Source organism: Cheilinus undulatus, linkage group 14 (assembly GCF_018320785.1).
Source record: "Cheilinus undulatus linkage group 14, ASM1832078v1, whole genome shotgun sequence".
NCBI classification, from domain to species: domain Eukaryota; kingdom Metazoa; phylum Chordata; class Actinopteri; order Labriformes; family Labridae; genus Cheilinus; species Cheilinus undulatus.
The window spans coordinates 40,896,776-40,912,806 of record NC_054878.1 but is presented as its reverse complement, the minus strand read 5'-3'; positions in this window follow the sequence as shown (position 1 = coordinate 40,912,806).

The following is a 16,031-nucleotide window of genomic DNA, read 5'->3' as shown; positions in this document are numbered from 1 at the left end:
AAACTTCACACCTATGTAGACAGAATGTTCAGGACTACAAACCCCATCCTCCTGAACTCTTCCCCTGAAAACATCCATAATGCTTCATCTTTGGAGACGTTTAAAAAACTCCTCAAGCCCCACCTGTTCACCAAAGCTTACAGTCTCTCCTAAACATACACTCAACTTAGAGTTTGTCTTTTGTGTTGTGTCTTGTTTTCCACTCTTCTGTAAAGCGACCTTGGGTCTCATTGAAGGTGCTACATAAGTAGCACATAAACAATAATGACCGAAATCAGATTGAACGATTAAAATGAGAAATTCTAAGGTTAGTAGTGACTGAAATTGTAAGTATTTGACAGCCCTGGTTATGAGTCTATTTATCCTGAAACAGAACAACAGAAGCAGAATTTGTTTTTCCTGTTGTCATACTGTCTCTTATATCATCCTTAAAGAGCAGGTGATGAATGTCACATAGTGCCACTAATGCCATGTGTCATACACACACTGGAAAAACACACACAGACACACATTTCTGCATTATTGACAGGCAAATACAGAGATCTGTCTGTCGATCTATCGATCTCTTGATCTATTGATCTATCAATCAATCAATCAATCTATCTATCTATCTATCTATCTATCTATCTATCTATCTATCTATCTATCTATCTATCTATCTATCTATCTATCTATTCATATCAATTTCAGTTCAATTTAAATAGCTTTATTGGCATGAAAATCAATTGGTTTCATGCCAAAGCAATAAAAGTAATAGCAGAAAATCACTATTAACTCTCTCTAGATTATTGGATATATATTGTATATCCATCCATTTTCTAAACCGCTTATCCCGTTGGGGGTTGCGGGGGGGCTGGAGCCTATCCCAGCTGTCATTGGCCAAGAGGGCTGACATATAGAGACAGACAGCCAGGCACGCTCACACCTACAGCCAATTTAGAGTCATCAATTAACCTAATGAGCATGTTTTGGTGGTGGGAGGAAGCCAGAGAACCTGGGGAGAAACCACATATGCACAGGGAGAACATGCAAACTCAACACAGAAAGACCCAGACCGGGGGCAGTACCAGGGACCTTCTTGCTGTGAGGCAACAGCGCTAAAACCTGTGCTACCTTGAAGCCCTATATGTTGTATAAAAACATCTTGCAGAGCGTTGAACTTCACCCATGCAGATATGGAAGCTTCTGTTCACTGTTCATGCTGGTAATATATTTTTGTTCTCTAGTGAAGAGTGGAAGAACTTGTCTGTGATGTCCTTGTTTAACCACTTGCTGTCTGCTGCAGTGGGTGCACAGTCTTTCCTCTTTTCGGACCCAGCTTTGTTTGTGGCATCCTCTCACTATGGCGAGGTTGTGCTCACTGAGTCTCTACATGGTCAAACATTTCCTCAGCTGTGGATCAGTCACATTGTTTAAGCATCTGCTACTGCATATTCCATATTACAGGACAAATAGTGTTACAGTTTGCTTCATATTTTGTTTGATCGATTTTTGCCAACAAGATCAATAGTTTTCTTTTTGTTGCAGGATTATTGGGCTTGAGCTGGTTGGTTTTGTGTCTGAGGAATCTGCAGGTGAACAGTCTGTCTGTCCATCATCTGCCAAGGGGATACAACCAACAGTCCTCTGATTAACGACTCATGCTGAGGGTGTTGCAGTAAGTTTGTGTGCCCCATGTACGGAGGCTAAAGCCATTGAAGAGGAAGGCTTGGGTGCAACTTCAGCTTATGACTCATTTTCCACAATTAGTGCCCCATTTTATCTCTTTTCCCAGAGTGGACAGTCTTGTTTCCCATCGTCCTGTCTCTTTAATGAAGGTATTTTCAAACCAAAATATGAAGTTCTATTGAGGCATTTGTCATCTATTGGCTAAAAGCTTCATGTAAATAATAATACAGCAAAACTTAAATTTATGTTCTATGACTTTAGTTACGTCCATCTATGAAATAGTCTCACCTTTATTATAACACAGAGCTTTGATATTTCAAAAGAAGACTTGTGAGCAATGAACATGGGAAAGACAATCAAAACTATGCATAACATTCAACTATGTATGGAATAAGGAATTGTTCTTTGGGTTATTTCACCACGAAATGCATAAGGGCCTCTAAAAGAAGGCTGTCTTTATTTTTCAGAACATGCAGGCTAGTATTAAAGACTTGGGCCTCAATCAGTATGGGATTTATCTGAAGTTTTACAGGCATGAAAAGTAGGTAAAGTCACTGATTGATCAAAAATGTTCCAATTATTTAAAAAAAAAGGTAAAAAGCTGAAGTAAGAGGACCATTTAAGGATTTGTTTTGTCCTAAGGTGACTCCAAACAGACATTTCCTGTGTACATGTCATAAATAGGATGGATGAGTCATTGTCTCCCGTTCTTCTGATAAGCACGGGTCCTTCCTGTGGACAAATTAGACCCCAATCAGCAAATGTTGGTCTTCGTCTGTTTGTTTTTGTGCTGTTTCAGGTACCAAGCCTTGTGTGTTGAGTGTGGTTTTGTGTAAATGAGTAGCAGCGTCTATACAAACAGCAGCTCTTTATTAACAAACACTTGTCAGTGGCTGTGAAAGGTCACTAAATATCAGGCAGATAGATGTGAAATGTCGGGAATATGGTGATGATCTCAGCTTCAAAAATAGACGTGATACAGCGCCGTGTTAGTCATGATGTCAGAGTCCCAGCTCCTCCTCTCCTCTCCTCTCCTCCTCTCGGATACGGCGGAGAACAGCTTCCTATAAACACATTAGTCACTGTGGATGAATTTGTGGGTGAGAGTACTGGGCTGACATCATGTGTGAGTAACGGAGGCAAAAAATAGTTTAATCAGAGCAGCTGACTACTGTACACCGTAAAAAGAAGAAAAACAAATCAACAATGACAAATCAACCCAAATAAATCCAAATTATTAAAATATTATTTTGATCCTATTTGTTTAAATGGTTGTCAGTGAAATTATGGGAAAATTCTTCAAATATATTTTTTCAATGTATCATATAAAGGCAAAAATTTTACATAAGCTAATATCTGAAGTAATCCATCCATTATATATCAAGGGTTCTCAGACTTTTCAGCCAAAATAAAGGTGCCAAATACTGGTGAACCTCACTGTACCTGAGGGTGGTTGAACACAGCCATGCACACTCAAGAACAGTCATGTGCAGACAAGGCGGTACATAAGGGGCTAAAGAGGAGAGGTTTCTGGGACCCAGCCAAACTGGGGGCCCAAGGAGTCAGCAGAATCATGGTCTATTGTTAAGTTAAGCTGCAATATCCATATATTTTTTACCTGAATAACTTGTGCCATAGTATAAAACTTTCTTAAAAATCCCTTTTCTTAAAAACGGAATTAAAATTGGTATAAAAAAAGGCTATAATTGGTGGAAAATATGGTAAAATGGGAATTTAAATGTAGCAGAAATGGGTTAGAATTGGCAAGAATTTAAAATAAATGCAAAAAGGGTGATAGTGGTTAAAGGTATTAAAAAGGGGCAGAAATGGGTTTAAAGTGGCAAAAATTTGTTGTGGGAAAAAGTTGTTTAAACTGGCAAAACATTGATTAACTGAGGCAGGATAATAGGCAGAAAGTGGCTGAAATGGTTTATAACAAAACAATGAGCAAAATAGTGGTAAAAAGGGGTTATTAGTGGCAATAATGGGTTAACAGTGGCAACATTAGGCATAAAGTGGCAAGAATAGGTATGGAAAAGGCAAAAACTGCCAGAAAAAAAGTGGTGGAAAGGGTTAAAAATGGACAAAAATGGGTTAGAAGTGGCAAAAATTGATAAGATATTTGGTGAAATGGGATGTAGAAGTGGGAGAAAGTTGTTAAAATGGGCAAAAATGCGTTAATTGAGGCAGGATAATAGGCAGAATGTGTCAGTAGTTTGTTAAACTGGTAATAGTGGGCATAAAAAGTGGTAAAAATGGGTTAATAGTGGCAAAAATGGCAACAACAGCGTAAAGTGTTGAGAACTGGTCTAGAAGTGGGATAAAAGGGCAGAAAAAAGTGGTGGAAAGGGTTAAAAATGGACAAAAATGTATTCAAAGTGGCAAAAATGTGTTAAAATTGGTGGCAAAATTGCTGTAATGTGACAAAAGTGGGTAAAAAGAGACAAAAATGTGTCCATATTGTGAAAAAATGATGAAAAGTGGCAAATAGTAGTGGCAAAATTGGGTGGGAAAGTAGTTCTCATCCTCTGGGTTTGTCAGGGGTCGAGACAAATCTGTGACATTCTTTTGACAGCCTTTATGATTACTTTTATTTCAGCATAAATCTCACCTAATAACCATGTTTCATTTTATATTTAACCAATTGTTTCTATATATTTTCATAACAAATGGTAAAGCATACAATTTAAAATTATTTAAGAACTTTTCATAGCTTTTTTAAGGCATCTTACAATCCCTCTCAGCGTCTCGCGACCCCCGCGTTGAAAACCCCTGATATTTATCACTCATCCTGTTCAGAGTCACAGGGGGCTGGATCCAATCCCAGCTTCTCATTGGGCAAGAGGCTGTATACCTGGACTGGTCAGTGGTCAATCACACGGCTGACATACAAACACTTAGACTCACACATACGGGCAATTTAGAGTCACTAGTTAACAAACATGTCTTTGATCTGTGGGAAGAAGCAGGAGCACACAGAGAGAACCCACACTTACATGGGAAGAATGTGGGAATTCCACACAGAAAGCCCCTGTCTGATGGGAATTTGGACCAGGAGTCATTTAATTATTGACTGTCCAACTTTAAAAAACACATGCACAGCACCAACAAAAAGATAAGTAGTAAAAAGTACGGTGAAAACTTTTTATAAGCTCTGTATATATGACAAAGCATAAGTGAATTCATGACCCTCTTCTAGCACTGATGAGAAAAAGTTTCTGCTGAAGTGAAACAACAACAGAAGTGACAAACCACAACAGGAAACCAACTTCACCAGATAGCTCTGCCACTTCCTGTATCTGTGATGCTATCATTCACACTCAGAGGCCACAGAGAGAGAAGTCGCAGTGATTGTTAAAAATCTGTGCTGACAAACAGTGTTCTAGTTTTCCTGCAGTTTAAACTTTAATCTCTGGTCATCACTGATAAATGGAAGAGTCACCATCCTTGTCATACTTTGATAAAAAGCCTCTGAGCTCATCTGCTTTCATCGTTTGTGTCTTTAAGAGATCACATACTCCTTTGATATCCACTCTGTTTAAACACTTATCACTATTTAGTCTCCTGCTCTGACCATAGCAGCCGTCTTTAATCTGCAGGTTTAGATGAAAACATTCAGGAACGTCTTGTGTTTTATTCTTTATCTTACTGCCAGTAACAGCTTCAGGCATATTACTGAATCGTTCTGTTTGTAAAAAGCACAAGCGTCAGATAAAAGTTAATGCAAACAAGACGTGGAGACAAAACAAGAGCTACAAGTGCTGCAAACACTTGATAACAGATGACTAAAGAAGTGGTGCGGCACCCTCGGCCCTTTAACACAAAGAAAGAGAACAATCTAAGTTTGAGCGATGCAATTTGAAAAGAGGAAGTTGGCTGTGTTGTGAACTCATAAAAACAAGGAAGCAGGGAAGTGAGATAAAAGTGTTTATTAGGCTGTTTGGAGATGAAGCTTGAAATAAAGTGAAGATCATTTTGTCTTTCTTGTTAGGCATAATCAGGGGATGGAGCATAGTTTACTATTTCTAACTTTACATCTGGATACCTAATTACTACCAAAGTATTTACATGAAGAGACAAACTACTGAAATCTTACCAGAAAAGCAGATTGAGGCCTGACCTTTTGACCTTTCATTTTATCATAGGTTAATGAGCAGGAGTGCTGCTCCACTGTAGATCACTCATTTATCATCATCTGTATGTTTCCATGTGTCAGCGAAGGGATATTAATTCTTTTGATGTCATGTTGATCATGTAACTATTTAATCATCAAATCCATACTCTGCTGTGGAGAACAAATATTTGGTATGGCAGCTAATCAAAATGGATTAATCAACGACTAGTGAGAGAGTCCACCAAGACACCTATGACTACTCTGAAGGAGTTACAAGCTTCAGCTGCTGAGATGGGAGAGACTGCATTGAACAACTGTTGCTGGGTTCTTCACCAGTCAAAGCTTTATGGGAGAGTGGCCACTGTTGAAGAAAATTCAGATTAAATCTGGACTACTGTTCACCACAAAAATACCATCCCCACTGTGAAGCACGGTAGTGGCAGCATCATGCTGTGGGAATGCTTCTCAACAGCTGGCCCTGCCAGGCTTGTAAAGATAGAGGGTAAAATGAATTCGGCAAAATATAGGAAAATCCTGGAGGTCAATCTTATTCACTCTGCAAGAGAACTACGGCTTGGGAGACGATTTATTTTCTGTCTGAAATAGCTGCACTCTACTGACTGTGCAGATTAAATCCTGGCTGCTCTCTAAATGTCTTTCTGTGTGATGGCCCTATCTCTTGACTTATGTTTTTTGCTCATTATTTCTCTGAAGGCAGCAGACTCTACAGCTTATATCACGAGTGTGTCTTCAACAACATACCTTGCTATCAGTCAGTTCAGTGCTTCCTTAGTGACAAACTCTGCAGCTAAGAGGTGATTTAAAATCAAGCCTTGGCTGTTAGCATGGAGTAGCTCCTCCTTGGTCAGTTGCACCTGGGTGAGCGGTGGTTGTAGCCTCAGGCTCTCTGGAAGCTAGCTTAGCTAAAGTGTGTTTTTTAACTCAGTGCTTCATAATGCTCATATTTCCAAGGAAGAGAGCTCATGCTCAAGTGCTCAGCCGTGGTGTGTGTGCGGTTTCAGTGCCTGTGTTTGTTTGTGTGTCTCTGCAGCGGTTCTATTCCTTCTCCCAGGATGTTGCTGTGCTTATACTCTCGACACATCGCCCACCAAACCGGATGTTTTCTAACCTTTACCATCAAGTTGTTGGCTGTAAAAGTGACAAGTAACGAGTGATTTAAATTCTCTGTAATTGTAACAGTGTTAATGCTATTAAAAAGAAATGCATTACACTATTAGCTACCATAAGAGTTACTATAACGTGTTACACCAGACACTGCTCTGTTGCAACACCATCTACAACTGAACAACCTGGGTTCTACCAGTGAGATGGTTTGCAAACCACCAAACAGCATGCTCTGAAAACCTAATCCACATCACCACAAACACACCATCCCCACTATGGAGTACGGTGGTGGCAGCATCATGCTGTGGGGATGCTTCTCAGCAGCCGGCCCTGCAGGGCTTCTAAAGATGGAGGGTAAAATGGACATGGTGTCACTGACCCATGACCGCCAAAATTGAACTAATTTATCCTTAAGTCAGAGTAGATATCAGTGAAAAGTTTGTGGAAAATTCCTTGAAGGGATCTTAAGATATTGTGTCCACAATCAAGAGATGAACATGAGGTCCACTGACCTCCAGAAGTAAATAAATTTAACATTTAGTCAAAGTAGACATTTATCATTTAGTCAAAGTGGACATTTATGGAAAGTTGGAAGATAATCCCTCATGGCATTCCTGAGATATTGACTATACAAGTAAAGGATGATCATGAGGTCTAATGACCTTTACCTCTGACCAATGGCAATAGCTAATAGCTAATAGCTAATGAGTTCATCCTTGAATCAGAATGGATATTTTTTCTGCAAAGTTTTAAGAAAATCCCTCCACATGCACTTGAATTATTATGTTCACAAGCAAGATATGAACATAAGGCCCAATGATCCTGACCTTTGATTTCCACAATCCAATCCCTGAGTCAAAGTAGAAATTTGTGCAAAGGATGATCAAAAACTCCTTTTACAGAAATTGCATCCACAAGAATAGCCTGATGTATGTTTAGCTGTATATACAGACAACCTGACAGACCGTACGTTAAGTCTTGTACTTTTGGCTCAATGGCGTAAAAATAAGGGAAGAAGGGAAAGAACAAAAACGATATAAAGAGACGTGTACAAAGCAGAGCGTGACCTTACATGACGTGTTTTATGATGATGAACTGTATGTTCGACCTGCAGCTCGAGGTCAGCCCCAGCTCTCATTCACCAACTGTTAATCTAACTCAGTGAAAATGAAAGATAATACTCCCAATTTCAACTAAAAATTCACCTTATCAGAGCTCTCTTTAATGACTAGCAGCTGTGACATAATCTTTATTCCACTGATTACTGAGGAAAGTGAGAATGTCTTCAAGCCAGAAAGATTTAAGAAAGTCTTCTTATTGCAGCAGAGTATGCCTCTTAGACAGATAAGAAAGGAAAATGTCAAACTTTTACGTCATAAGCGCTCAAACACTTAAAGCACAGAGGAGAGAAGCTTCTGGAGGAATTAAAAATCTGCCTTTCTCTCTGTAAGACACCTGTGAAATACCAAGCATGCCAGGGGAAATAATGAAATACAATAAAGGTGCTGATTACGAGTAAGGGAGTGATAATCTGTCTCTTACCTTTATTTTGGGACGTGCAAAAAGTTTTCTTTGAGATATCTTTTCCATATAAAGGTTAAAGAAAAAAGAATAAACAGCTTATGATCTCTGCAATGGTTTTATAAATGTGTTAATCAAGTCTCACGAAAAACTTGAGTGTCCAAATGTGACTAAGGTAGACAAACAAACATGAAGGATGATAGAAATCCTTGGCTGGCTGCTCTGTTGTGTGTCATAGTTTCAATAACTATGATAAAAAGATAAAATGGAATGAGGGTAACATTGTCGTGCTTATATTGGTGAGCTATTAAAGTACCTAACATCTGGTTTGTAATGCTTCTGCTCACTCTCATGGTTGTTGGTATTCTGATTTAAGGCAGTGATGTATTGTGTTATATGGAAGTAAACCTCTTGTATTGTTGTATATCGTATGGTAATCATATTGTATCATGTGCATGATGTCTCATGGTGTTGTACAATATCCTCCTGTAAAGAAGCATATGCTACCTTGAAGTCATAGTTTTTATGGTGTTTAATGGTGTTTAATTACTTTGTACCATTATGTCATATGGTGTCATATCACATTGTATTATATCATATGGTATCATGTTATTTTATGGTGTAATGTTGATTTATTTTGTATTGTTTCATAACAATTCATGTCATTTCATACTAGTGTTGTAGTACTCGAGAATGGTCTTGGTCTTGAGACCGGTCTCAAGAACACATTTTTAATGTCTTGGTCTTGTCTCAGACTCAAGAGCATTTTTACTCTGCCTTGTCATGGTCTCAGACTGAGACCAGCACTGATCTGCTTTCTTTTGGCTTCATTAATGTGATAACAAGGAGAAGCACTTGCTAAAACATCAAATAGCTACACCTGCAAAAACTCAGTCCATCTTATTTCTAGTCAGAAATACCACTTACTTTAGGCCTCATTCACCTGACAAATCTAGATAAACATCTCATTTTTTGATATTTAAAATAATTCCAGACTTGTCATTGACTTTTAAATACATACAAGGATTTATTTTTACAAGAAGTTAGTTTAACAAATTTGTTAAGATTTGAGATTTTTGCATGCTGTTCTTTGAGAGAGTTGCAGATACCTTGTTTTTATCTGTCAAATTTATGACAAAGAAAAATTGAATTAAAGAGAGAATGCTCTTTAACTGTTCAGCCTCGTCATGGTTTTTTATAATTGATGTTTATGGTCTTGATCTTGTCTCGGTCTCAACCCCAAAAAGTCTTGGTCTTGTCTTGGCCTCTTTGCACTCTAGTCTCAGGCAAGTCTTGGTCTCAGATAGTGTGGTCCTGAGTACAACACTATTTCATACCATATCATATTGTATTGTATTTTGTTTGCATTATTGTCTTAAGCAGTTAACAGCTAACCTGACAGATCGACTCATATATCCATAGCATGAATAGATTTTACATTCATGTGGGAAAGACTCCATAGTAAGTGTCTGGGAAGGGCAAGACTTTTACAAAACTCTTCAGAAGGTGATTGGAGGAAAGTTCTGTCTGTGACATTCATAACAGGCCAATCAGAGCGTCAAATGACATAGTGCGCATGCACTACTCTTGTGCATGCTACCGCTGACCTAGATTGCTGATGGCGGAGTGTCAGGGACCAAGCAATAAGGCATGAGACACAAGAGTACTTTTAAAGACTTTTTTTTTTCAACCAAACAAAGAAAAAAACAAATTTACAAACCAACTTATAAGAACAAGGCCAACAAAAGAGGTCAACTTAATATAACTTTAAGTAAACAAGAAAAAATTAAGGTGTGAACTGAAATGAACAGACCTAACATGATGAGACAAAGGGAATGAATTTATAGGTTTGACCAAACCAAATGAAACACAAGAGGGGTAGACAAAACGGGCGCTAAACTAAACTAAATACAAAGCAAAACTAACTAAACCCAAATCCCCCCATGACATCATGGCTCTTGGTCTGCTCCAAGGAGGTGGCTTCAGCATAAAAGTCCTCTCTGCCCTTGGCCACACCTTTTGCCTGAACCAGGAAGTTCCCTCCCCCACCATCCAGTAGTGATGGTGAGATGAGGCTTCATGAAGCTTTGAAGCTTCCCAGCAAATCGGTTCAGAAAAGGGTTCATTTCTCGAGGCTTCATGTGCACATGAAACCACCTGCAGGCTAAAGTGTGTAAAACAGGCAGCTGTGATCTTTACCACGTGTTCTGTGATACACTGTATTATGTGTCAGTATCAGCTGTTTGGGAGTTGTTTTGAAGAATGAAAAAGATGTATGACTATAATTTGTTTATATCACTAAAGTGTATTTCCTAGTGAGTTTATAATGACTATGCTATATAATATGGATGCAGTATCATAATAAACATGGGTAGTGTCATATAATATATAGTGAAGGCAGTAGAGGTAATATTCGTGTTCTGTGTAACTTTTGGGAAATGGCATTGGTTTAACTGTCTAACTCACCAAACTATCCAAAATATACAAACTCAAAACCACCCAAAAATCTTCTCCGATAACCACACATTTTGGATGGAACCCATGGGATTTATATTGCTGTCAAACCTCGGCGCAAAGATCTGAACCACTTGCCGAACCAGTCACGTGGTACAGCCGGGCAGTGAGGCTTCAGACGTCACCAATGATGTCACTCATGTGAAACGATACAAGCCTCGGTACGCTCTTCACGCACTCAACACTCAACACACGCTTCGAAGCATCGGCACAGCACGTAACATCACTACCATCCAGGTAACTCAGAAGAAAGAAACAAGGATTAGAACAAAACAAACACGTGTAATCTTACAGTTAGTTCAAACAGTCTAAGATTAAGCACATTAATAAACTAATACCAAATCAAATTATGTTTAAATTACTTGTGGTAAAATGAACAAATCAAACAAATGTTTGTGTGGTTCGCTGCAAAATAGCTAAGTGTTTGTGAGGAACTTAGGAGGTTAATGTGTTGGTTTGAGTTATATTACCCTTGTGTGGCTTCGGCCATCACACGGAGCTTCATCTAAAATTCATGCCAAGGCCGCTTGGGAGATGTGCAAAAATGTCTTCTCTGCCAAGACAAGATTTTGGAGTTGCTTTCTGCTCTTGTTTTGATAAAGAAACATTGTCCAGTTCTAACAAAGCTGCCGCTGTGGCTAAGTCCAAGCTAATCATTCCTCAAGCAGGCATTGCATACAACCAGTCACAACAACTAACCCTTTCCCCCTAACTCTCACAAACCCAAAGCTTTCTAGTGTTGCCCTCTGCGCTTGTTTTAATAAAGAAAGGTCATCCAATCCTGGCATAAAGTGCCATTGTGGCTAATTCCGAACTAAACACTCCACATTTTGTCATATTGCATCATGTCATAATGAAACAATTATACCAAAAATTTCCTCATGTCATGTTATGCTATGTTGTATTATCTATTATTGTATCCAGCTGTATCTCACAGTTATGATATGTCATCCTAACATATCACATCATTTGTATTGTATTGTGTGATATCATCGTTTAGGTATCGTCTGTGATTTAGTGTTGCACGGTATTGTACGTTGCATGTTCAGTCATAATGTATAGTGTTGTGTGGTAACATATGGTGTCTAACTGCATAGTATGGTATGAAAAATCTCCTCTCCCCCTCCAAAAAGCTTGCAGCCTCTGCCACTGTGGAGTTTCATCTCTGAGTGTTTGATCTGTTTATATCTCAGGTACCTCAGACATGTGATCAGACAGGCAGCCAAACTATGCACCCCTCTCTCTGCACGGCCCCATGATTCAGCGTGTTATCTATCAACACACCTTTCTCCTTTCCTGTTCTCTTCTCACCATCTGTTGCTCATACTCCAAGAGAAACATTGATTTCTCCCACTCAGTGCAACAGGAAACATCTGCTGCAGTGTGAAATGTGGCCTTACGTGCAGAGGTGGAGTGAGTACTGTATGAATTTAAAGGTGTGAACAAATGACTGTAAGCTCTTGTAACAAAAATAACAAAACCACAGGGTGAGCTGTACAGTATGTTGAAACGCTGCAGAGGATTTTACCGTTTGTAGTTCATATAAACTGCTCATGACTATAAAAAGAGGTGGAGTCAGCATGGGAGGCAGATACTCTGGATTAAGGCTGCCTAGGAAGACATCACATTACATAGATTTAAAAATGTGTTTGTCTTTTTCTTTACCTGCTGGGAATCACTACCTAAGGATACAATAATGTTATATACAAATAATATGATACTGTAGGTTCAGATGTGCCAGGCAATGCAGGCTTATGCTGTTGCAATGCGATGCAACACATTGCACAGCAATAGACAGCAATGTGATGCAATGCCTTATGGTGTGTCATAATGAAAAGCAATACAATGTGATACATTATGTCTCATTACATAAAATTGCAGTATGCTGTGACATGGTATGCTGCTTTGCATTGCCTTGTACTGCATTGCAAGTGTTGCGTTGCATTGCATTGTGCTGTGTTGTGTTGCAATGCGATATGTTGCGATTCACTGCATTGCATTTGTGATGCGCTGAGATTTGTGCATTGGGATGCGTTGCAATGTTTTGCATGTGTTGCAATTCCTTAACCTGACACACCGGATGGATTGTTTCACACATCTGGAAAACCTCTCATACACAGCGTTTGGAAAAGGGTAGAGGCTTTGGAAAAAGAATCAGAGTGTGATTGGATTAACGTTCTGTCTGTCACATCTTTACAGGTCAATCAGAGCAACAAAACACGTGACATTGCCGCTGCTGAGGCGTAAAACGGCTCTGGTAAACTCTGTAAAGAACTGTATAATGCGAACCCCGGCAACTGTAGACATTTCAGTACATGACTTTTGATGTTTTTAAAAAGAAAACAACTCATTGCTATTCTTTTTTTCTTGTCTTTTAACAAAGAAATGTCGTCAAGTTCTGATAAAACTGACTCTTTAGCGGCATCCACGCTAATGTCTTCCGTCATAATTGCACCAGTCTCTTGGTGCTACTTGCTTACGTCATGACTCCCCCTCGTCGCTGATTGGTCCTGTCACTTTCTAACCCACATGGTTCAGATGGGAGCTTTGCAAGATGGATTTGCCAGTGAGATACATAGAAACACGCGTAAAGCTTTGCAAGGTTAGCAATGTGTGGTGTTGTGTTGCATTGCAATGCATTGCTTTTTGTTGTGTTGCTTTGCATTTTAAAAAAATGATTCTTTGCATTAAGTTTCTTTGCTTTGCATTGTGTTGGTTTATGTTGCTTTCATTTGCTTTGCATTACTTTGCGAATTGTTGCAATGCAATGCACTGTATTGTGATGCGCTGCGTTGCATTCTAATGTGTTGTGTTGCGATGTGTTACGTTACTATGTGTTACTTTGGGATTTGTTGCAATGCATTGGTAATGCATTGCGTTGCAGTGCTTTTTGATGTGCTATGCACTGAGTTACCATGCTTTGTCATGTGTTGTGTTGCAATGCAGTGAAATACAATATGCTGTAATGTGGTATGCTGCTTTGCATTGATTTGCTTCTCATTGGGTTGTGTTGTGATGCATTGCATCATTTTGCATTGTGATGTGTTGCAAAGAGTTGCAATGTGATGTGTTCCAATGTGATGCAATGCAATGAGATGTATCGCTGTGGGCTGCAATGTGTTATGATTTCTTGTGATTCATTGCATTGCTTTACTTTATTTTGTGTTACCTTGCAATTTGTTGCATTGTTCATGTTGTGATTGGTTGCCTGGTGGGGTTGCAATAGCATAGGTTGCAATGGGGTGAAATGTGATGTATTCTCAGTATGTTAGATGTTGCATTATTTGATCTTATGCAATCATTTGTTTATATTATAATGACAAAAATGGGCATATATAGGTACAATAAATTATATGTATGTATTTAATTCATATACATAATAATGTATATGATGTAGATATGATGGGGTAATTCAATAAGGTACACAGAATGTGGTCCATGCTAACAATAATTGAGGTATTGTGGGAAAAACCAATAACAATAGATCACAATATCTGATTTTCTGAAAAATATAAAAATGCCCCCAAAAAAGGCAAAATAAAGTATTAATGTGTGTATTCAGTGCAGCTAAACCTCTTATCATGCTCCATTTCTTAGATTTCTATCTCTGTTGTCTGACATTATAAATATAAGATCAGAATATTGATATTTGGCATCAGTGTTTTAATAATTGAATCACACAAGACAGAACAACAACATACTGTCATGTCAAATCAGCTCTACCCATTTCTTCCAATTATTCTGCATCAAGAAAAAAGACTCTTACTTGAGAAATATGGACATGAACATCTAGGTTGATACAGAGTTTTATTTGGCAAAGTTTGTCAGTATTTTCCAGGATATTGTTGTTATTAATATTGAGGTTGCCAAACCAACAGATCATCATGAAAATTAAAACAGACTAGAACAATAATAAAACATTCATTCATGAACCCTGTTGGAACCCTGCGGAGAAGCACAGCTGAAACTCTCGGGTTTAATCGCTCTTTCAGTGGTCTAGTGTAATATGAAAAAAGGAAGGATGAGATCCACAGATGTTCACTCATTTTTCTGTCTATAGTGAGCGACCTTAGAGCGGTATGTCTCTCTTACAGCAGACCCTTAGACCACTCATAGCAGGAAAAGCACAGGTGTAACTAACAACATTAAAGGCTCGGTCACAGCAGCATTACAAAAAGCCTCACGGGGGGAAAAGTAAATCCTTGTGAGTCTTTCAAGTTAAGCTGAACTTTGGTGAACTCTGACACGCACATTTTTAACAATGACCAACAGAAAATCATGAAGGGATACAGAGCTGGAGATTTAAAATGTCAAAGCTACACCACAGAATCTGCTCTTATTCAGGTCTGACTATAAAGGGCTGGAGCTTGAATAAGGCACAGAGTGTTTATCAGTGGATGATAGATGATGGTTTTTGAGATTGGTTGATGTAGCTTGTCTAATTGTATACAGTGTAGACCCATATAGTACTGCTTTTTTAGCCGACATTTGTGCTATATGCATGGACAGTGAGAGCTGTATGTATGCTGAAGTGCTACGGGGGCTTTGCAGCATCTGTTTATCTGTCCTGTTGACTGAACATCTATTGGTCATGAAATTCAGGGGAAGTCATTTCACCCACACCCAGCTGAAGGAATTTCCCTCTCTGGCCCTTGCTGTGTTAATGCACTTTTTAAACTGATAGGATAAGACAAGATGAGATATATTTCTACCTTTCTCTATCCTGATATCTGTTGGCTCTCTTGAGCATACATCTTTGCAACAACCGTCTGCTGTCCACTGAGATTTATTACATTTGTGTTGTTTGCAAATCTTCAGGAGCATGCCAGAAACAAGGAGGAGGTGACAGAGCCGCAGAGAGAGGAGCGAGGTTTCACAGATGTTTTGGGAGCGAGTGTTGGGCAGAGCGACCATTGACAGACATCTGGAGAAAACATCAGCAGCCGTGGTTGGAGGTTTGGAGAATTCTTGTCTAAATGTGTTTTTTTCTTAAAACAGCTGCAGCAACATTTAGGATTGATGTACGTTATTGTTATAACTGGGGTGGAATAATCTGGTAAACACATGCTGGGATTATAAAAAAAAAACA